This window comes from Rhea pennata, chromosome 6 (genome assembly GCF_028389875.1).
Source record: "Rhea pennata isolate bPtePen1 chromosome 6, bPtePen1.pri, whole genome shotgun sequence".
Classification (NCBI taxonomy): domain Eukaryota; kingdom Metazoa; phylum Chordata; class Aves; order Rheiformes; family Rheidae; genus Rhea; species Rhea pennata.
In genome coordinates this window covers 4,648,367-4,673,643 of record NC_084668.1, presented here as the reverse complement: position 1 = coordinate 4,673,643, position 25,277 = coordinate 4,648,367, and the positions used below count along the sequence as shown (strand labels likewise).

Genomic DNA, 25,277 nt, shown 5'->3' with positions numbered 1-25,277 from the left:
CTTAAATTTTCTTAGCAAATGAATTCTGCATTTTGTCTAATGGTTCAGATTTCACCTCAATCAATCTATAAACATCAAGTCCTTTTAAAATGTTTTTATGGAAGCTGACTCCCTTGTAGCTCATTTTCACAAAAATTTCCATTGCAGACTATCAACTCTACAAGACATAACCACTGCATAAGACTGGGGAACTTAGAAAAAGCAGGATTCTTCCCAGAAAACTAATACAGTCCTCGAAAAAACGCAAGACTGTCATAAAACCTGAGCAGCTGGCAACTCTGTCACCATGAAGTATCCATATGGAAGACCGAGATGTGTCAAACTACCCAAAACGAGTTTGGATAGTGCAGAAGATGGAATAAATAATTCAGTATCTTCAACACTTTCAACAGCAGGTAGTAGATATGCTACCTGCTCCTACAATGTGCCAAAATGTAACATGCGAGTGAGAGCGAGAGAAAGAATGTGAGTGTCTCCAAACTGTTTTCATGAGGATATTTTGCTCGAGGAAGTTCTCTTTTTAGAGGCGTATGATCCGTATCAGATGTTTGTCAGGAGCAGGCAGCACTGCAGAACATTAGGAATAACTTAGTGATTTTAATATATATTCACAAAGTGTATACTCGTTCAAATATATTTCAATATATTTTTGAATATATCTTCATCAAACATTACATAAAAACATCAGGGAACTGCCAAGGTATGTTTATCCCAACAGCCCTTCACATATATATATAATATCTGCTGCTACAGCATAGTGATAGCTTTTTTGCCTTAATATAAGCTGAGCAGACTTCAAGGCGATCAGCTGAGGTTGCCATCAGAACCGCAATTTAAATGTTTCTGGCCTGTGTTCATGCAATATTTCAACTCTAAAACTATATATATTTTGTAGTGTCAATCTTCTTCCTTCTCTTCTTATGAGAAACAGCCACACAGTAAGTTAATGTATAAATGTACATCATTTATCCTTACAGAAGATAAAGCCACACAAGCCACACTTCTGTTCCCTAATTAAGAAACTAAAATAAGAGCATATAACATTTAATAGCCTCCAGATCCAAATGTCATAAAAACCTAAACAAAAACAATGCCATCATACAATGGTCTGGGTCAAACCCAAATATCGTGACTATTTTTCAAATATCACTATGGGACCAACTAGGGAGACTCTCTGTCCCCGAACGATGGTGAGCACCTGCAGTTCTTCCCACACACTCAAAACTCCCCCTCCAGCAATTTCTGCACCCTGAAGGTGACACTCAGACACCGAGACCATGAAAAAATGAGGTAGTAGGAGAATCCCACCCACCAGTTCATACAAGCTGTTAGAGCCCCAACCCACATGGAGACCGTCATCAACCAGCACTTAACCAAGAACGTGGGGACAGTAGCTGTATCAATATTCAGAAGTTATCAATAAGGAAAATTACAGTCTGTATCTATTAAACACCATTTTCAGCCACTTTTTTACTAGGTAATTTTTTTGATTTGAATGACCACACCAAAGTGGCCAAATGAGCTGAAATTTCAAAAAAAGTGAGAAAAACACTCTTCTAAATTTAGAAGCTGCCAGACATATTTCAAACTTCCAGAAAGGTATTTGTTTTCTCTGTTCTGAATTAAGCTTTAAGTGCCATAAGAACGGTTTCTCTACAAACACTTCTATCAGAAAGGGTAGCTTTTGGATTGAGTATAACCCCTCCGTCATGCTTTTCTTTAAAAGTCTGCAACTTGCATGGCATATACTATAAGCAGATTTATTTCTATTTACATAACATGATTTTAAATGTAATCTCTATTGATGTGCTACCATTTTATTTCTCTTGTTATTATGGCAGGTCTTCACAACGCCAATAGTAAATGAAAAGTAAAGGTCTAACACAAGGCAATTTGCTTTGCAATGTATGTGTGGTGTTTCTGACATGAAGAATATCGGGCATGGATGCAAGTGTTATTATTTGAGAAAAAAAGCCTAATCCTTCAAAGCTTTCTTTTGCCTTTTTTTTTTTTTTTTTTTTTTTTTTTTTGAGTCTGACAAAGTTTTCACAGAGGTTTCCCATTAGCCATTAGGAATCTTATTTGCCTGCCTGACTTTGTACTACCTCCCAATTCTACTTTTTGGTTAAAACAAAAAACTAAAATCATAAAAGTACTACAAGAAGGCTGTCCTCACAGCCCTTCGGACAGAGACGGAGAATAGTAGTGGCTGCGATCCCTGAGACGTGAATGCCTCAAGGGATCTCCAAAAGCAGTCCTGGAGCAAGCCAACCAGATCCCAAATATTGGAACATTTTGAGAATTTTCCCACCTGGAAAAATCTAGTAATAAAGCGAGAGTCTGATCACTAATAATGTTTTTAGGCTTCCAAATATTTTACAAAGTACCTTTTCCCAGCACCTCTGGTGCAACTATGGTATCCTTAAACTTCTGAATTCACCTGATCAATAAATAAGGCATTCAATGCTGAAAGCACACTGCTCCCCATTAATACCCAAAAGAAATACATGATTCTGCGGTTGAAGTCATACCTAACAAAGGCAGGCGAAAATACCAGATGCTTTCTAATCATTAAGAAACTGAGGCCAAATCTCACTTATCAAAGGCCATAAAGAGAATCGATGCCATAGCGAGTACTCGGGCTCCCAAGGCAGAGTTTAAGATAAGAGAGAGTCAGGGTCTACTGGCTTAATCGATTCATGTATTATCATGTCAGTCTGTCTGCATTTATGGACCCTGATTGCCAGAGAACCTGACAGACTTCCCAAAACAAAATGTTATCTTCACAGCAATTCAGTGTTTTCAGATATATTTTCATGAATATATAGGATATGTAAGAACAAATCCATGTTTCTGTATACATATACACACAGAGATATATGCACACATATACACATGCATACACGTATTTTCTGCGTTTCTATCAAATTCCACAATATCACTGTGAAGCACTATATTCTAAATTAAGCTATTTAAACTGTGGCCAGAAAAATTGTTGACAACAGCTAATTTGTTATTGGGAAAAGATCATGCGTCTCTCCACCACAGAAAGCTAAAAATCTGTTCGAAGTGTCTGGTCGACAAGCTTTCATATCTGCAAAAACTGAACGATGTGAAACATTTTTGGTCAAGGTCTCCAAATCACACAGTTTTTCCAGTGATGCCTTTGGACTGCATGTAAAACCTTTCAGGGGCTCTTGAAAAGGAAACTTTCATCAAGCTGTTTGTCAAGATGACTGGAGATAATCTTTTGAAAGCAGTTTAAAAAAAGTTCTGGACTATCGGTAGCTAGAGAATCATATGGGATTAATTTTCTGTATATATCTCTCCACATTGTTGGAAGAAACAAATTAACTTTAAAAATCAAAGATCTTTATACAGCCCTGTGCTCTTAGGTACAGATATTTAAGTAATCTCTACTTCCTGTCAAACACTGAAATGGATATTAAATTTCATTAAATTATTGTAGACAGAAGTAGTAAAATTTCTCTTCTGCTTTCTGTGTTAGCTCCTGTATCTTGGTACTTCTCGCAGGAGTAGAGTACAAAGGATAATTGGATATTATCTGCGGTTTGAATTCCTTCTCGATGCTTGCAGCATCTATTAAAAGGCGGAGGGCACGCTCGACGCCCGGACGCAGCGTGCCCAGCGGCGTGCCGGAGCCAACGCGCCCCAAAGAGGCGACTCTAGGAAGCGGCTCGGAAACACAGAATTTACCATTCCTAGGGCCTCGTGATGATCTCAGGACGTCGTCCGTCCGTTCATCCGCTTTGCTTTTCTCAAAAAGAAATAAACAAACAAATCACACCCAGAACAACACAATCATTCTTGGCTCAACTAAAACCAAAAAAAAACCCCCACTAAACTGTATTTACACATACAACCTGTATTTACATAGTACAAGTGACCCAAGTCTGGAGAAACTGTAACCCCCCCATGGAGGAGCCATGGATGGAGTTGAAGGGCAAGAAGCAAACTAGCCACTAAAGGGTGACAACTCCTGGCTCCTTCATATCCCCATCCTTGGTGTAATTACTACAGGTTTTGATGGGACCCAGTACACAAACCCTCTGCGAGGCGGCGCAGGGCACGGTTCACAGAATACCAAGCAGCTCACAGGCATTTACAGAAAGCCTCTTCTTAATCCTTTTACGCAGGCAAAATTCCCTTTTATCTTCCATTTATTTTCATTTCTACCTGGAAGGGAGTGACGAGTTAGGCTTTTACGTACAGTAAACACCAACCGTACTTTTAAGAGTATGTAAGGATGTAGTCGATTTTCACCGATAGGAACGCATACCTGAATTTATACTAAATAACAATTCTGCCCTTCTAAGTATGGCATGTATTTAAAGTAATGTTCATCTCTACATGTTCTCACTGTTTAAGAACTCGGTGCAGGTGTTATTAATAAAATAAATTTATTTTTGAAAAGGATGCTATTCTATAAGCTTTGAAGCTCACACATAGTCTAACTTAACCCAGCTTTGGCTCATCTGGTCTTTAAACGACTTCTTTCATGTGGTCAGCCCACGAGCCATACGTACTGCTGCTCAATCACGCCACTGTACATCGTCAGCGTGAGGATGATTTGCATGATTTGCATTTCCTGTACCGTTTGAGCTTCAATGAGCTCGAAGCACCACGTACAAAAGAAACCACCGCCAAGCAATGCAAAGATTTTAGTTAAACCAGATGAGACTATTTTAGTCAGGCTGCCAACAATAAAAAAAAAAGAAAAAAAACAGTCTCAGGGATATCCTGTTAAATAAGGATTTATTTGTAGGGAATCTGAACCTTAGATGTGGAGCTACATTTGAAATATAAAAGTTGCATGTAAATACTAAAGTCTCTAATAAATCTGGCCTCACAGAAAATAATGCAATGAAAATAATATCTTTCTTACTGTTCTTACGATTTTGGCACCACATTATGTGACTAATTTATTTATTTAATAGTGCATAAATGGGTTCTGACTACATTATTTTTCCTACCGTATAATATTAAATGTAATTAAACTGAATCTACTGATTGCTAGCTAAGTTTCTCCCTATGAAGAATTTCTTTATTTTATCACAAATGATCAATAGAAGCTGTTGGACAAATAACTGTGATAGAAACAGCATTACAGTGGGCTCAATGAATAAGTACTAAAGTGGAAAAAAATGTACCAGAACCTAGTCGTCATGAAAAACAGAGACAGATGGGGAGACAGACCTATATGATGCTACAAATAGATGAATATCTTGTAAGGATTTCAACAAATGTTGTAAGACCTAATAAAAAAAATTTTTTTAAACTACACATTTGATTGCGGTGCTGTATTTAAGTTCACCTGAAATCCAAACTGTAATATAATCATTAAATATATTATTGAAGTTAAATATTTTTAAAAAAATCTGTAGGACCTTTCCCAGGCATTATTAACTGTCCCATTATTTTGTACAAACCATTACGAAAAATTACGTAAGTTTACTTTAATAACTATTTCAAGGAACCTGAGTGAAGTGTATCCCATTCCCAATGTAAAAACTGAAGGTGCGCATACAAATTTCATATCCAATATAGTAATTTTTTTTAAGAGGGGACTTGTCATAACAGTCAATACATTCAATTGCTAGAAAGACTAATATACACTAGTATGCTGATACAATTTATTGCATCTTATCAGTTAAGTGGGATACACGATGGCAGCCTACGACATTCTGTTAAAAAAATGAAGGAATCTGCATATGGTCAAGTACAGTATACAAGCTTTGGAAACAGCAGCAACAGGACTTTACCGAGCAGACTCATTTTTAGAAAGTTGTGTCTTTGTATTTCTACATTATTCAAATATAACCAAATTTGACAACTGGTTTAAACTATTACTGAAAGGTTAAATTCTGTCCTGAATACAACAATCCTATTTATTCCATTGCTGCCTGCAAATACACAGTCCAAAGCAGTGTTTAATCATAATATGTATATTCTACATAGTGGCTGTAAAATTTAGTAATTGGAATGCTACCATATTAAAAATGTATTTTGTCATTTTTTGTAGTTAGAGCTCCCTTATATAATATTATATTTAAAGGTCAACTGATTTTATTACAGAAATAACCTGTATTAATTTTTAGGCTCCTGAGCTTCCTAGCACATCAGCCAAACAAATATTACAACAAGGGAAGGTGCAACATAAACCAGACTGTCAAATATAGCCTTTACTGTGCGATAAAAAATCTGTATTTGCAATAGACAAAAAAAAAGGTTGTTAGAAATTTAACAGTTTTTGCTCTGAAAATTGCAAAAGTGTTTACAGATAGAGCTTTTCAAAAGCTAGCCTGCAGAGCCTCCCCCATGATCCAGGATGCTGAGACCATCTAATGAGGTGCTAAGTCTACTACTACTCAAGCACAGTCAATAACACCAAATGTTATGCAGCACCCTTTTTTGGTCATTTCCCTAACTTACAAGACACACACAGTATTGGAGAACGTAATGAATAATTTTGATTTAAAACTTTTCTGCTGCACCTAATGTAATACGAAAAACAGCATGAAAATATCAAAGTTTAAAAAAATTATTTGTTAGTATTTTCTCCCCATGACATGCAATGGACGAAAAGCGTTGTTGATGTTGCACATTATATAAAACGATTCAAGACTATCCGCTGTTTTTATAAGGATTTCTGTTTTACATAAGTAGATTAGAAGGCAGCATTATTCATTATCAGCCTTCCTAGCACACTGTTTTTGGTTCGTTTGTTCCTAAGAAACACTACTACGTTTGGAACTAAAAATAGATTGCTATTTTTAGCCATTTAATCACATGAGGAAAAGAAACAGTTTGTATCAGTCTTGTTGAATTTACAGAATAGTTCCACAAGGCACCCTGCGCGTGTACCACGAGAAGCACTGGCACCCAACCTTCAGGCTCGCCCAGCGCCGAGCCGCGCGCCTGCTGCAGCCGCAGCAAAACCCGCTCGGAAAGATTCCAGCAACAATAGTCTTGTGACTAAATAAGAAACAGAAGCAGAAGCCATGAGCCAAACAGATACCTATCGGTTTCCTTGAGCTTAATCTGATTAAAACATGGCTCTCAAAAATGTTAAATAGAATGCCACGTCAGAGAGCAGGCATATGATAAAAATAGTTCATGACAGGAAATCATTATTAAGCCGGCATTACTAGTGTATCTGTTATGGAAATTTCCCTGTAATTTTTCAAGGTTTCCCCTCATGCTTTTCTTGAGTTGCCTGTTACTCCTTTTTTTTTTTTTCTTCTCAATGATGTGCATGTTTGAGATGTAAAAAGAAAATTATCACTGCAATTTTCCAACTACACCCTGCTCAATACCACCTCAAGTATGTCATACATCATCTTGTCATTCACCTTAACAAGAAATCTCATAATATTCATGGGCAGAAAATAATCCAAAACGGGCAACTGCCACTATCACAAAAACTCATTCAGATGTCATGACAGTAAAATCTTAAATTCAATTACTTTCATAATGAAAGCAACTTGAAATTTTTAAAGTTTCTACAGAAAGGAATGTTAGGAATGACTTAAGAGCTTTTCTGGAGCCCACCAAACAAAATTAGGAAAGCAAAATTTCTATAATATACTATCCCAGATTAACACTAATGTCTTAAAAAGCTTAAGAAGTAAAATAAAATTCAGCACTCTGAAAAAACCCACTGTTACTACCCTGGTCACAAATGTCTCCCGGATGATGATGCCTTTAGAGCACTGCCTAAAACACAGCCTGGACCTGCAGCACGCTGTCCTGCACTTAGTTCAGAAAAAGATTTGACCAAAAACATTGTCCAAAAAAATAAAAGAAACTTCTACAAGAAGGCTAACGTCAATTAATCAAATCTATTTTGTCATATGTCAGAGACTTCAACACACTTTAACAACCACACCTCAAAAATCTTGGTTTCTTTTTAAAATGTCACTGGTTTGGAAAAAATAAAAATATATAGAACCCACCAAATCAGCTCTGCTTTCATTGAAAATAGGCATTTAATCTTTAGTGGTGATTGAGGCTTCCCTGAAGAAAAGCCCTGTTGTGTATGAGCAGTAATGCAGCAGGTGACACGATGCCGTTCCCGTGTGTCCACGCTCCCCTCCATAGGTGACCAGTTCACGGAGCAACGTCCCCACTAGCGTGAACTATTACTCAGACACTGGCAAGCGTTTTAATTTTAGAGTCTAACCTATGACTAAGAATTATTTGCCACTGGCATATCATAAGGCAAACACATGATACAGGGAGAAACAAAGAAGAGGGAGGATCAAAAATTTTTCAGCTTACCAAAAACATACAAATAGAATGAGGGAGAGTCTTGGCCTAACCAGGCTCAAACTCCCATATACCTCAAAGCCAAGTGTGACAATGCCTCACACTAAACCATGAGAATTTTTAAAGATAAGAGAGTCACCATATGTTTTGCAAGTGTTTTCTAGGACTCACTTCTCAACTTTTTGTCCAAGTTGTTAGCATATTTGTCCTACAACAGTCAGGCAAGATCTGACTCAGCATGAAAGTGGATGTGCATCCTATTTAAAGCGATGCTTAAGCCTTATTCCATAAAGAGTCTTTCAAGAGCGTTCACGTCTATTCTTAATATCCCTCCCACATTAAGAAATGATTATCTAATACAAGGAGTAATCAGCTCATGGTTTTACCAGTCATCCCTGTTTGACAAAGCAGAGAAATATCCGAGCATTAAATATTACAGTGTCAAGGTTCAAAACGTCCTAGTTTATTTAAACACATAAATTCATTTAGATCTCAGGGCAGTAAGACTGAATGTTGTCTTCTGATACAGAACACCTATCTGGTGGTAATTCAAAGACCATTTTTCAGCACTAAACCTGTACTAGAACACATACAGTGTCACAACTAAGGATGCACATCCTGAAATGCAAGAAGGAAACGTCTGTGAACGTCAAAACGTCAAAATGTGGCAAAGCACAGAAAGTTAAGGGGCATGGGAAGCCAAGATTATCTAAGCTGGAGTTGCCTGCAAACTGATCTGGAGGTAGTGTCTGAAATACATTTCAAATGCTCTAGAAAAAGCAAGCAAACAAATAAAAAAATAAACCCCCAAACCCAGTATAACATAAGGAAGCAGCTAATAAAACACAAGCCTACCGGCAAGAAGAGAGCTTGCTCTTACCCAACACCAATCATCCCTAAGTGCAGCCAAGGCACGCCATGGTTCCTTCTGCTTTTGAACTGCACCAAAGAAACCAAATACTCCCAGTGCATTTTCAGGAGCCACTAGTGCAATCCTGCTCCACTGAGGATTGCAAGGCTTGGAAGGGCAGTTTCAGTCCGGGTCACTGAACAGCAGTTTTGGCTCTGCTCTCCGCCCACTCAGCAGACACAGGATCAGCCACTTTCCGCCTCTGCCCAGCTCAAAAAGGTGCAGGGCATGTTAGAGGAAGGGCAGAAGGAAGAGCAGTCTCTTGATCACAAATAGGTTGGCAATCAAAAATAAGCACTGATTTTCATACCGAGTTCTCGATAAACACTGAATCTTCCCAAGCCAACGTACCTACACTACCTGAAATGGTATCCTGCTTCCAAACTTAAATAGCTTCCTACTAAGGCTGATACAGAAGTATAGACTAAGAGACTAGCGATGGAAGTATTGGGATAACAAACCATTACAGTATTAATAACAGCAATAATATTAATAACAGCCCAGGAGAGACATGCACGCCTTTGCAAAAAGCAAGGACAGAACAGGCACAATTCAAGCATACGCTAACCATCATCCTGACCAATGCAAACTCTTCACAATATGCCTTTCTCTCATTTCCATGCACCCTCTCAGATCTGCTTTCTCTATATTACCCTATGAAATGAGACACAGCACAAGGGGAAAATACGCACTCTTGCAGTTGTGAACAGTAAAAATATGTATGTGTGTGTTTATAGGGAGGACAGGAGTACCTCCAGATGCTGAAGGCTAAATGAGTCATCCACTTCAGAAGAATGACAAGTAATTAAGCAAGAATATGGAAGACAATTAAGTGTGGGTATCCGTTTCAACCAACTGCGTTCAAGGGAAAGAAGCCTCCAATACACCAAAATCATCAATACATCATACAAAGGCGTTGCTTGCAAAATAATCTCTCACCTAAGAAAATTCTTTTCTTTAGGAAGCAAAGAAAAATAATCTAAAATATTTATTCTCCTAAATTTCGTCTCTGCTCTGTAAGTCACTTAAAAAGGTAACATCATATTAACTGCCTAGACCTGTCCAGCTGAAAATAGTTCCAAATTTTATGCTGAAGATGAAACTGCAGGAGTGTGAAAGGATGTGAATCTGCAGGTCACCACAGATACTAAAATCAAATCCTAGTCGAGAAACCCAGAGCTGACAGGCTTGCAAAGACTGAAGGTCTAGCGATGGCAGAAGTTGACATCACAAAAATGAGTCTTGTTGTTTGTTTGTTTTTGCTCTGGAAACCTGCTCTCCAAACCCTATTCACAGTGCTGCTTTCCCATGGTGAGAACACCACAGGTCTAAGCACACTGAAGCACCGCAAAGCACTACCCAATGCATTATCAAAACGCTTCGCAAGCACAGCGCCCTGACGCTGCATGACTGTCATTTTTCTGGCCGTTTGCACAGCTGCATCTCCCTCTGCTCCATATTTTGTTCCTCCACGTTCATAGATGTAGCAATATGATTTTATACCTTGGAGCTTCACTGAAGCACTTCCTTTTATACAGCTCCTAAGTTTTACTTGTCTACAAATATTTGTCTTTCTTCCTGTCCCTTCTAGTCCCTTACATCACGAACAAGAGCCGAGTGCTTGGCAACCCAGCATTCACAGATCAGGCTTCACAGACTCAATTCTAAACTGTCTTGACTCAATTTGTGACAAGAAGTGGTAGGGACCCAAAACAGGCTGCTCTGGGCTTCTGCAGTAGGGCAGCCAGATGTCAGCCAAAGGTCTCAGCGCTTTCAACATCGCGTACGAAAGCATGATCCTGCGACAGACTGCAGGTTGCTGCGGGAAGCTCCTGCCTACGTGGTTTATCTACATGCCACCGGATTTTGTATAAGGTAGATTGTCAAGCTTGAAAAAAGGTTAATGCTAATTAAGGTTCTTAGCAAGGTAGAGCTGGAAAAAAGTTCTAAAGTAGAAACGAAACAGAAATCCATCTTAAATACAGTGTACCTCCTGTCAGACATTTTCTCCCCAATCACAAACATCCCTTGCTTCCCACATGGCACCTTGCAAATCAAGCAAATGCCTCAGCACTAGTGATTTGTGCTCAGCAGGAACCACTGCAGGGAATTAAGACGAGAACCTTTAAAACTAAACCAGCCCTTATGGTTTTGCTTCCAGGTCCAACCACAACTGAAAGCAGATTTATTTTCAGATTCCACTTTGTATACAACTGAAAGTCCATAACAATGCTGCAAGAACACTTGCAAGTGAGTTTGATTCAGTTTAGACACGATAGAGACTACCCAGGACTCAGTAAAATAGTGGCTAGAATATTTTAGATTGAAGTAGCCATATAAAAATCTGTGAGATTTGTGTACCATTTAGCTCCAATCTTAACGCAGTCACACACTATATTGTTTATTTATATGAACCTACTCCAACTTCATAATCAGGCAGTTAAATATCTTAAAACAAAATTATTTCTATTGCCACAACTAGAAGCTGGTATGAGTTAATGATTTCACCAATTTTACAGCATATATTCTTCTTATAGTTTTTATTTAATAAATTCAAAAAATAAAATTGTTTTGCTTTCTCACTCTGAGTGCATAGTCTCATCAGGAATAATTTTTCCAGACATTTACAAGTCATTTAAGAGAAACGTGTATTTTACAATAATCTAACAGAGAAAAGTCAGTATATCACATTTCAAGATCCATTAAAATACAAAAATTCTGGTTACAGGCTCAACAATCTGCCTAATTAGTTTTTCCTAATTAGCAGAATGTTCTAACCTCCGTAATAAGACTTATGTGGACAAAATGTTCCATATTGGTTATCCATCTGAGGGAAAACTAAACAAGTACTTCTGGAATACAACTAATAGAATTACCGTGGTTGGGCTTTGCAGACAGGAGGCTGCTCCCATGGCCTGCCAGTTAATATTGGCAATTTTCAAAAATATAAAACATTCTGCCTCAGATATATGATCGCTCACATTGCAAACCACTCCCTAACATTAGCACTTTAAAGACAAAATTAAAGATATTACAATCAAGAGTTAATAAGTGGCAGCTTGAAATTCCACAACATGTGCCGAGAAAAAAAAAGAACGTGTGTATGGACCAAAATACGCTGTGCAAGAGAGAGCTGAAGAGATCATGGGAATGCAAATACCATAGTGATGCTGCAACCAGCCAGAGAGTGGCTGAGTAGCTGGATTTTCCTCTGTGGTGAAGCTTTTGTTTTGCACAGTTTTTGTACCTTCTTCGTGACTCAGTGTCTTAGTCTGAACTAGGCAATTAATAGATGGTAACATTATTTCTGATTCCCGTCTTAACCTATAAAAAAAATTTCCATTTTTACCGTATGCCAACCACGTAATTCAAAGACTACCAGTTAAGAGAAACGCAGAGCCCCTGCAACATCTGTGGTCAGAAGCAGATGCTTGAGATAAGGAAAATTCAGACCCCTATTTTGTTAGGAGTTTGCAGAGCAGCTGCTGAGCTTCATCTCAACAGCTGAAATAGCCTTCCTACAGCTTAATAATGTGGGAAGCACAAAATTATCTCCAACCCACTCCCGGCCACCAATTCATTCACCCCGCTGGCTCAGACACACGGACTCCACCCATGCTCTGAACACACGCGCGTCTTATCGCCCGCCCGCAAATCTCTTGAAGGCATAAGAAAGCTATTACATATCCTTCACTTGGTTCAATCAGTATCTAAGAAAATTGAGAGCCATGCACAAAATATAATCTAAAAACAGTCCCTTGAAAAATGCCAGCTAGACAGGAACCAGAAATAAACAGAGATACTATAAATATTGTCTTCAAATATCTCTGACTCCCCAAAGACCCCATACGATCCACAGTGTCAATGACCTTCTACGCAACTGTTAATGCTGGGAATTAATACTTTAAAAAATATAAATACCTACTTTTGAATACTGAATGAATATTCTACTAATCATAGCACAGGATGGCACATTAAAACCTAGATTTCTCCCGTATTTATATGCAAAATATATAAAACTATTTTCAATCTATGCACCCCAGAATGAGTAATTCAGTGCAAGACAACTTCTAGGTCCTCTGCTCCATTAAAAAAAAAAAAAAAAAAAAAAAAAGGAAAGAAAATATTTTAGAATCTGGTTCTTCCATGAGCCTGGGGTGACACAAGTGAGCAGCATCACTCAAAACAAACTGCAATCCGAAACAAGAAAAAACAAAGGCGCTAATACAATATTTTGTTCACATGGAGCTTTAGATGCAAACTGCGACTGGAAAAAAGAAATGGGGCAAGGAGTAGCAAAGAAGACAAAGAGAAGGAAAAAACACAGGCCACTGAAAGCTATCCTTAGTCTTCAGCATCCTATGCAACTAAATAAATAAACTAGTATCTGTATGCTTTGCATGTATATATTAACTTTTTTATTCCTTGTTCATACTTAAAGAGACAAGTTCTGAAATGTAAATTTTGACAGTTTGATGCATGTATTTAGATAATCAACATGCATTTTACCATTTAGGTAAACAGAATATCCTGACCCTGTTGGAGCCCACTGCAACATATAGTGAGATTTCACTTCTTTGAGAGCCAGAAAACTTAGGAGTATGCTTAATTAAAAAAAAAAAAAAATGCAGCTCATTAGAAAGTCATCAAATCAGGGCAAGATCCTCTGAATTTTCCTGTTTTGAAATTCCTCACCACCAGCTCTGCCCAGAGGTCTTCTTGGGCAAGGCTTGAGATGCGTTTAAAGCATGTTAGAGCTGAATGCTTCTCCAACCCCAGAAACCACCAGAGAGAGTATGATTTCAAACAAGCTTGGGGCCACTTCGCAGGGCCACCCTTAAACCTCACAAGAATATGTACTCTTGTAAACCAGATTCCACCTGCATGATCTGGGGTACACAGTAACCTATCAGCATAGAGGAAACAGCTATGAGGTCTTCCTCCACAGAGGTCTCTCAACTGCAATCCCAAAGACACTATGCCAAATGAACAAGTAAACACAGAAAAGCCGCAAACACCCAACTTAGAAGCATGAATTGTACTATACAAAGGCTAACATGAAGTCTCAACATCTAATGAGATAATTGAGGGTCAGAAATGGCACCCAACGGCAATGCTGGTACAGCTGAAGTCATTCCCAAAGCTCCTACTGGTTTCAGCAAGGTGAGTATTTCACCCACCTCCAGTCTATCAGACCAGTCTACTTTTCCCTCCCATTTTGATATCACACAACAAAGACTCTGCTGGAGGTAAAAATGCGGAGCTAATTCTGGTCTCATTAGAAGATAAAAATCGAATTTTAGAGCTAAAAACAAAAGAAAGAAAGAAAGAAAGAAAGCAAACAGAAGAAAGGTCAGTCTACTACTGAAGACCAAAAAATACTTTAAAAACCTGCCAACTGAGGCAAAACAGTGAGGCTACTAGTAGTAAAAAACAGGCACAGGAGTTAGCTCCCTGTGCTCTATCCCTTCCCCATCCTTCGTCCGCCTGTTAACCTCCACCATCAGCCTTAGCCAACATCAGTATGGACTGGACATACTTGAAGGAAAGCAGGTCCAATGCACACATTCCTTTTTTTTGTCAATAGCTACAAGGCAGACAGAAGTTATGTCTGGCACTGTACACAGTATCATGTAGTGTATTTCCTTCAGAAATAACATCTAATTTTGGCTCATTTGCAATTTATTATAGTATAGCTACAGCAAGAGAAATTCTCCTTCTAAGTTAATTTAGCAATCACTTCACTCTTAAAAAATAAATAAAATAAAAGATATCTTCTTTGTTACAATTTCCCCTGAAATTCATCTCATCGTCTTGCATAATTTCAGTATCTTGAGCACCATTTCTCTGAATGCATTTGGCAGATAAAATTTTTAGCTGTTATGTTTTTAATAAAATTGATTACCAGGAAATTTCTGCATATGCACAGTTTAAAATAATTCGATTCCTCAGGGTTTAAACATAGAGATGTCGCTATGCATGATAACTGTTTCATGTTTAGTGAGTTACAACTATTCTGTCACAAGTATGAAATGCATTTTGCTCACAAAAGCCAAAGGCACTGTCAAACCTGCAGCAATCTGCAGAACAGTAGGAAAAAATTGCCTGCAAACTAACTGCTACTAGATAATGGTACCATTTATCATTCTTAAATTCCATCTTTAATTAAAAATGGGATATTCTTTTACATAAATAAAAAATTGCAGATGTTCTCAAATTACTCCTCTAATTTTTTTTAATTCTTCCATACATAATATGCATAGCATTATATACATTCACAAATTTCTCCATGTTGTTATTACATAATACTTATTCCAGGAAGACAATTTTTTCATATTTCAAGTAGACAAATATATGCAAAATATGCTAAGTTAAAAAAATTATCATTTTAAAAGAAAACACATGCTAAGAAAACTCATTGTAGGAATACCACTTAACCACAATAAAATTAATGTTGAAATAACTGTTTTTTCCATCGTTTTTCTCACCATTTGATAATTTACTCACTGTTTTCTCACCACTTGATAAATTTTTTAACATTTCTAAGTAGTTACATCAGGTAAAATTGCTAAGAGACCCACCATAGATATATCTTTCATCCTAGTAACTCTTAGAAATGATACTAATAGGTCTAAATTTCTTCTAGTAGTTTTTCTGCAAAATGCAAAACACGTATTTGTTTGTGATGTTATGTCCACTGCTGTTTCCTTCATTCTTTCTTCCTGTTGCTATAAGACAGAAATATAAGCTCTAATGTGCGACAAGTAAAGGGGAAATTGAGAGACTAAAAATGAAATACAATGAACAAGTAGGCCAGGGTATGAACTTAAACAATAAAAAATAAGCTCTTCTGAACTGGAAAGCATTCTTTAAAATGACTGTGTCCACCAGACCATCAGAGTATGTATGCGGGAGGGAGGAAGGGACAGAGACAAAAGACGGAGGGAAGACAGGAAAAAATACTGTCCAAGAGAATAAGGAGATTACAAGAAGCCAAAGTATTCCTTTTCAAAAACCTTCATTATTGAATAATGAGAAAAAAAGCCCTTTAGTTACTTTGTTAGTACAGAGACAAATTCAAATCGACAGACATAATTCTCTACTTTTTTCAAGGGGGTTAAAACTAATCATAATGATCCAAAGCATATCAAGAACAGGTATAATCCTCAAGATTCTCAGGTTTAGTAGTCTAAGGCGGGGGGGGGGGGGGGGGGGAGAAGAAATGAATTGATCAGCTGAGGTCTGGGAGAGTTAAAAGTCCATAATAAATAAAATACATTCATTGCACCATAATTTGGCATACAGATCTTAATCAAACTACATGCAATGGACATGCTTTATATCTAGGGAAGAAATGACACGATAAAGCACAAGATCAAGTGGTTTTTGGGTCAACCTAGAAGAGCACTGCCAAAACAACTCTTGTAATCATCCACACGTACTGTGCTTCAGTTCACACCACAGGAATCCAGGTCATAACCTTGGAGACCATTCTAGACGAAACTAAACCAGAAGATGCTGCTCCAGGGGAGTATTCAATGCACTCCAACCACATCTAGGGACATTCAGTCCGTAAGAACCAGACTACATAGTCTGAAATAAAACCGCCTGAAATAATACCCTATGTGGATGCTAGGTGATGAGCACCATTTCACTCTACAGCCTCTCTACAACCCTAAAAGGTTGCACTATTTGTTAATATAGATATTACCTACATAGTCATATGCAGAATGTCACAAATCTAACACCTCCGCAGCCTTTCCATAGTATTTAATGCATTGGCTCAGCATATTCAGAATGCATACTGAAACTCTTTGGCATCCACAGCAGAAGTTAACATCCCACAGGCAACCTGAAAAAATGGCCATAGAAATACTGCCTGGTCTTCCAGAAAAGGCAAATCTGTACCACCCAAGCACAACGGAGAAAGCACCAACTCAGACGTTCAAGACAAGTCAACAGAATTAAGCTGAAAAGTTACAATACGACAAGAAGTGGAACAAACTGAACTGTAGAGAATATTAATAATACTGTCAGGTAACGTACTAATGGTGAGGTTCAGGTTGAACTAAGTAATGCAGGGAAAAAAGAACGTGCAGAGCAGAACAACAAAGATTAATAAAAGTAGGAAAAAAGGCAAATACTAGAAAACTCAAAACAGTTATTCTGGAAGGGTTTTCTTTCCCCACTTCATAATCTGTTTGTCACAGAATGTTATTGTGCCAGTGGGTTATACTGATCAGTGGGATATAGCAAAAGGGACTATATACAAGAATGTTTTTATTTATACCATCTACATGAAATTTAGAAAACTTTTATGAAAGGTTTAATATTGCCACTAATGAACTCAGGATATTTCCTTGCATGCATTTTTGCATAACTAGGTGATATATCAGAATTTTACTCCTTTCAGTGTAGGATCTGGAGCGGCTGCTGCCACAGGCCTCTCCTCTGTAAAGCAACAGCTACCCTGAAGCAGTTCCAACAGGAAAATGCCTTAAATTAACTGAGTTATGGTGTTTAAAACTATTCTTCACATTGACTATACATTAACCTTCCTAACAGAATTCTTGGTCCGTTGTAGTCTGACAACAGGAACGTCCCTAGCAACCTCAAACAAGGCTTTCTGAATTTAACGGAAAGATGACCTTATGCATTTGGGTCAGGTTAATGCTTGCAAAAGAAAACAGCAGTGTTAACGTAGACCTTCTCCCAAAACTGTTTTGCTAGAAACAGTCTGCATTACTTAAAATTTCTTCTCATTATATATTAATTCACAAAGCCAAGCCAAGCTGTAAATACTTACTAAGACTGCTGGTTATTAACGATACTGGAATATAAAGCTATAAATCCAAATAACGTGCAAACCAAGTATCTGACAAAATTTGTATTATTTATTTCCAAGGTACAAAAAATAGTTGAGATTATGAAAAAAGTAGCAGAGAAAAAAAATCAAGAATTTTCTCTGTATTACATGCAAACCAAAAGCTTGCTTTCTTTCCCTTTGGAAGATCAAATGAGTATTATGGACTAGAATGACAATGAATCGCCAGAAAAAAGTAACATACTGTTTATAATACAATACTGTATATATTTGTTATTTGAAAATAGAAATGTAAACTATAACTAATCTGGAAATAAAACCTATACACAACAACTGTTTAAAAGGACAGATAAAACACTCATTAAAATCCTAAGTGTAGAAATACTGAATCATAATGCACTATTTCATTACATTTTACTGCTAGCAATGTAAATATCAAATCTCCAGGTGATTCATAAAATTCATTTTAGAAAGAAAAATAAGGATTTCCCCAGGCACTCAAGAACATAAAGGAAAAACACATGCTACAGTTTGAAAAAACAGACTGTTCTTTCATTGTCTCATCAGAGTATTTTGGGGAAATTTCTGCAAATCTTTTACACATCAAACGGACAACTGCCATTTCACATTAGTTCTATCTATAGATCATGCAACTATTCCAGCTAGCAATCTTCCCCATCCCCTACCTTTCATTGCATTAATCGTTCTGTTCTTATTTATGCCAAATTTTAGATCATATACACTTCCACTGACTTCAAAGGAAGTAGTCTTATTTTAAATTAATCTAAAACCTCTTTTAACTAACCAAATTGTGAAAAGGCCTAATAACTGCATTAAAAAAAAAAAAAAAAAAAAAAAAAAAAAAAAAAAAAAAAGCACGTTGGACAAATCACACAACTAAACTTTTTGGAGGGAAGTGTGCATGTGGGGCTTTACACACAAAAATGTAAAGAAAACCTGTCACTTTTCAAATGAATAGCTACCATCTGCCAGCATTTTATCTGAGGCAAAGTTGATTAATGCAATGTGAATGTTTAAGATCATTTTGCTGTCTGCCTGAATAAATTTCAGGTAGTTTACTTACAAAATTATTTGTCCTGTTTCTCAAAAGAATTATTGGCTGTTGGGAGTTTTCTGGTTTGGTTTTGTTTTGCCCTTTTTCAGGTTTTATGTGGCCAGATCGAGAAATAAAAAACATTCACTCTTAAAATGTGACACGATACAGGGACTTAGAGCGCCCAAACTTTGCTTCTGGCCACTCTGCACAGCAGCAGCAAGGTAATTAATCTGCTGAACAAAGGGATCCCACCTCCTTAGCAGACCGCACGCAAACTTTCAGGCAGCCTTTCTCAGCGACACTGAAAAGTAAAGTTTAGCAGCCTAATTCTGAGCAGAGAAAACACAGCAGCGTTATTATTCTCAGTATCAGATGACCTTTTTCTTAGACTTTATACTGAAGCAGTAACCTTTATGTACACTATCTTTCCAATCCAAATACATCAGTTGCAGATTTTCAAACAATAAACAACATTTTTAAGAATGCATTGGTTTATATTAATGTCCTGATAAAAATCATTCTCAAGTTTGGTCAAATACGCTCCTCTTCAGAAGTTTATTTTGAATGATGATAGTTTCAGAAGAAGTTTTCAGAACAGATTTGGGGTGATACTAACCTAAACCGCACAAAGCCCATTTTTACACCTACATTCCCCCATTACGTAGCCTCGCCACAGGACTGCCTCTAAGCTCTCCTCATCAGCATGAATTTCACACTCTCTATTCAGCCTCTAGGACAACCTCTATTATCCGGGGCTACAGAAGTGGAGGATATCATCTGTGCTACGTCGTGGAGCTTCGTACGCTTCCATATGGACATATATTCTCTTTGCTCACACCCTAAGCTGGCTGGACAGGCGCCAGCTCTGGTCGGAAGTCACGAAGTTGTTTCGGCTCCGTGCATGGTGCCCGTATCTCACGTCTCAGTAGGGCCCTCCATATGGCCCTCCGGTGCAGAGCTAGCTCACACCCAGCTAGTTCGGCGCGTGGGCAGAACGAACGCGTCGGGGTCTGCACAAGCCCGCGTTAACCACCCTTCGTGAACTCAGCCCATTTGTTTTTAGAGACTGCAAGCAAGTTTAGCACTAATGAATAAAAGAAGTAATGACCTTTATGTAGCTAGGGAGAGCAAAAGAGGAGCACAGAACTAAGCAGCATCTCCTATACGTTTTTTTTTTTTCAATGTACCTTAATTCTTAACATAAAGGATATCTGTTATTCCTGCTTTGGACAGCTCTACAGCAAGGAAAGAACGTTGTACTACTTAGTGGGAAAATACATATAAGTTTCACACACATTATTTTTATTTTTAATCAAAGATCTGAACTCTGTCTGCAGGGGATACTGGCTATTCCACCTAGCCACCTTAGCCCTTTGGGGGGAGCAAAGAGCTGATTCACCAATCTATCCTCTAGGAGCATATTCCCCCCCATCGCATGTGAAAGTGCAGCTGGAAACACGTGCATGCACACCTACACACTCATTTCTTAATCTCAGTCCGAGAAACAAAGGAATAGCTAGAAATTCAAAAGATCTCTGGGCCGAGAGTTCTTCAGCAATTCCAATAAAGCCATGTTCCATTCTCAAATGTAATGAAGTTTAGCAGTAACACCAAAATACACACTCTTAGTAATCAATACCGTAAATGAGATTCTAGTTTTCTTCACCTACATATAGAAACAAACACCCTAAGACATACAGAAAGGTATCAGGTAAATATTTTTTAATTTGTACATAAGCTGTTATCTTTCATTTAAGTAACATACTACTCACACATACAATTTATTTCTTACCTGACTATTATCAGGACCAAATGCAGGGAAGGCCTCTAACACAGGGAAAATAATTCCTCTTCCTACACAGGGATTATATCAAGATACACCTCCAATATTTGACATAAGGACCATCTTTGCTGCGGCTGTTATTGTCACTCTGAGAACACACAAACGGCTGCAGGGCGAAAAGGAAAAACACATAGGTGGAGAGAAAATCGTTGAAGATATTTCTCCACTACCTTAGCTTATTGCAGATGTTGAGATCACGATGCTGAAAATAGAAGGGGGTGTGTGTATCTCTGTGTATGTACACATGTGTGTTTTTGAGACAGAAATGTTCCCAGCACAAATGACCATCTATGTATTCAGCTTTCAGTGGAAAGGGTGACGGTTGCATGCCTTACTTCAATTCACATCTTCCAAAGTCTTCCTCAGGTTATGTTATTTGCAGGTATTTTCTTTTTTAGAAAAGAAAAGAGCTAGAAAACAGTAAGTACTCTAACTCGCTAACACTTACACATGCTAGTTGTGCTATGTTTTTGATGGGACTACACATTCACTGAATTATTCACTGGAATAAAAATTACACCATCACAGTTTTTAACAGAAGGTCTTGGTGACATCAGTGTCTCAGTTAGTGAAGACTAGCTCTATAATAATTTTTTTTCTTTACAGAACACAATGAAAGCATCAGATTTGAAACAATCCTAAATCTAGCTAGTAGTCCTAACATGTTATGGAAAAAAAATGTCTACATTATATTCTCTTGGAATATGCTACATTTTGCTGAACACTACACCTTTAGATCTTTTTCAGAGTTTCATTAATTAAAACCAATGATATTTCTTTTTTGTAAAATGCGAAAAACAGAGTTTGTCTTTTAAAATATAGTTGTCAAATTTCAAGGGGTATATATATGGTAGCATTTACCCTACTACGGGTCTTTCAGGGCCAGAGTACGTTACAAATAAAATCTTTATTCATATGAACAACTACCTGGGGGGCAGTACAGAATGTTACACACTAAATTTAAATATATTTTTTTTGAAAATAAGTAAGCAGTGTTATTAAAACCAAACTTGAAGCTGTACTGCACTTAGTTTCTCCATTCTTGCCAATCTAAGTCTTACACTACTTTTCTTAATTTGAATTAATACTTTTTGTAGCACGTAGCCTGAGAGCAAAATAAAACGCCTTTGTTTAGTGTGTCATCTTGATTTTTTTTATTTGAAATTTAAAATATTTTTCCTCATGGTAATGAAGAATGGAATTACAGTAAGGAAAAAAACAACAAATCACGTATTTCTTCCTGAAAATGCTGTAATAACTTACTATTTTCAAATTTGAGAACTTTGAGTTAAAGAGAAAATTTCTAAGAGGTTTGTTACCTTCTGCAATTAGTCACTTTGTGCTAAATTAATCAGAATTAATTTTAGATGAGCAATCCAGACATCTAAATTTTTCAAAAAATTTGGCTGTCTCAGGCAAGTTGAAAGATGAAGCAAACACAGTGCCAAGACTCTAGACTGACAGCAGTGCCGCTTTCTGTAGGCCACTTCTCTTTGCCTTATTCCATGAACTGATGAGAAAATTCTGTAATTGTTGAAAAAAAAATTATCTCGAAAAACAAATAGTAAAGTTGCCCTTTTACAGTACATTTAAAATGCCCTAATTTGGAAATTGCCATGTAGAAATTGTAGCATCCCTCTCCCTCTTGATGTGAAGGAAGGTAACACTGAAATCAGTTCCTGCAGAGGAATCTCGTATTTTCTTAGAAATCAAATCAGAGAAGAATAGACAGAAATGTCTTGCTCGTCCTACTCAAAGATAGATTTCAGAGAAGAAATTAGAAAATGAGAGATTAGTCAAAAAAGTCCCCTGTCTCCTCCCTTTCTGACAGGAGATGGAAGGAAATTCCCTAGAGCAACAGCTGTTGTGAATGGATGAAACTTGTACTAATGTCACTCCAGAACAGGCATCTTCAGTCCAGGTAAGGCAGAAAGGAAAAATCATGCAAGCCCCTACACAGTGAGGCAAGCAAGCTCTTAAAAATGTGCAGTTCTGTTGCTTCAGTACAAGCATTAGGCCGTTTCAAGTTCACTGGCTGTGTAACCCCCCTTTGAAAGAACATCTTTATGGCCTTCTAAGTTCGAGCACATACTCCCTGCCCAATCTGCCATATTCATCAAGGTTTCTGTCCTCCTTTAAGGAGATGAATGAAGACTTGAGCTCATTTAACTACACATTGCACAATGAAGTCATGACAATAGAAAATATATATATATATTTTTTTAAGAAGGAGAAGAGTACAGCAAACTGAAACAGGGAAATAACATCTACTCAATGTTGCAGACAAAGTACTAAGTCTCCGATACCTTCCACAGTAGCTATGCGAGTTCCTCTTGAGAAATGAGGACATCAGCTCCCTGTGACAGCTCCGCTTCGCGGCAGCTCGCCCAGCGCTTGCACGGGGACGTGCTGTCCATCGCATACACGACACCGGCCACAGAGCTGCTCCTTACCAGTTCCACCACAAGTCTTTCCCTGTCTGTTCTCCAGTAAGGAAGGATATGCCGAGGGCTCACCGTAACCCACTGCTCACAGAATAGCATGTGAAATTAAGAACTATGATTTTTCACTTTCGCTCTCCTCCATCCAAAGAACTATTTAGACTTAGCTCACTGCACATCGCTTGAAAACTAACAAATCACAGTTTTATAATTAGCTGTAAAAGAACCATTTTTATGAAATATATATACTGCTGCTATACAGATCTATGACAATATCATCAGACTTATCTGTATCAGTATGATTTCGCAAACATTCCAGCATCTTGACTTAAAGTACAGTTTGAAAAGAAAAATTTAACAATGCAACAAATGTTACCAAATAAGTTTGCACTTTAAATATTTGTGACCTTTCCGGATTATTAAATGCATACACAGAAACAAGGTAATTTTGAAACACTATTGATCTCTATCTGAAAAGCACTTGGAAACACGTTTTTGATTCTAGAAAATGAGTCACAAATAACATCAATATTGTAAATAACGTAGATTTGTGATTTCCCATACCTCCCAAGAAGGCTGAAATATTTAAATACCTAATTCAAAACATATATTCCTGACAGTTTGCTATAATTTTGTCTTAAGATAAATGGTAAATCACTACTACCTGGGAAGCAGATCTTAAATAGTTACTGGCAAGCTAGTAGTAGAAGAATCAATGTTAATTTTAATCAATGTTTTTTATAGTAGGAGAGAATAGTCAGCCTCATTAGGCTTTAGTCTGGTGCATTTATACTTTCAGTTTAATACAATTCTTGAAACATTCAATTACAAAACAAACATTAAAAATGTACAAGTAAAGTAGCTGGTACCTCTAACTAGTTTTCCTCTCACCAGTCACATCAGCGTTTGTTCCTAAAATTTTATCCTGCATGCAAGGATATGGTATATACTCTTCTTTAAACATTGTATCTTTGTGAACTTTGACTATTTGATTCTGTCTGATCAGGCACTAACAGCAACAGCAAAGGAAAAGCTTTAAGATGCTTTATTGGTTAGCTCAGATTTATTTGTTGTCATTAAAGGTTATATTTGCACATAAGTCTATGACAGATTGCAAGTTTATTAACTTCAAGGGAGTTTTCAAGCTGCTGGGTTGTTTTTTGTTGTTGTTGTTGTTTCTGCTTCCCCCCTCCTCCAAGATGCGGGTTACTTGACAAATTGGAGTTAAGTTATCTTAGGTCAATGTAACTGTAAGTTAAACTAATGAAGTGTGTATCTATGAGTGATGCCTGATTAGTTTAATACAGTTAGTGCTGGACAGCTTGGGCTGCTGACCTTGAAGGCACACAGATAACATTGTGCTGCGTTGGAGGATGCGGTTGTGCTACAAAAGAGATTTACATAACAGTTTGTCATATAGGCTCCTTCAAACCAGAACTGTTGCAAAAGGAAAGCGCTATGAGACCAACACTAAATGCCTCGCACGAGATCAACAGCGAAAAAGTCATAATTACAATTCGCTTGGGATGGCAGCTTATTTGAAATGAAAGTCAGAAGCAGGAACAGGAACGGTGTATATGCACGTAGCATATGCTCCAGAACGGGTAACTATTGTGCTGGGTAACGCACCGGCTAAATGCAGCCTCTATAGGACAAGATCTGAAAAATCATATGCCTCCCCTGTCCATTACTTCTGCTTGTTCCTATTTGGAGTAGCAAATACTAGATGCAATTCTCAGCTCTAACTATAGCTTCATAGCACATCACTGAGATGTGCTTAGATCTGCTGAAGTTAATTTTCCGGGTGAAAAGCAAGCATTTGCGTTAAAACATCTCGGTCTCTTGCCACGCAGGAGTAATGACACCAGAGCGCTCGCTCACGACCGGCTCTGTGACGCTCTGCAGTGCATGGA

The 25,277-nt window shown here is 37.7% G+C and overlaps 1 protein-coding gene across 16 annotated transcripts in view; it reads right to left on the bottom strand.

The window, feature by feature from the left end:
* The window catches only part of GTDC1 (glycosyltransferase like domain containing 1), a 189,060-nt gene that overhangs the window by 100,120 nt on the left and 63,663 nt on the right, over positions 1–25,277 (bottom strand). The gene's annotated exons all lie outside the window — the stretch shown is intronic.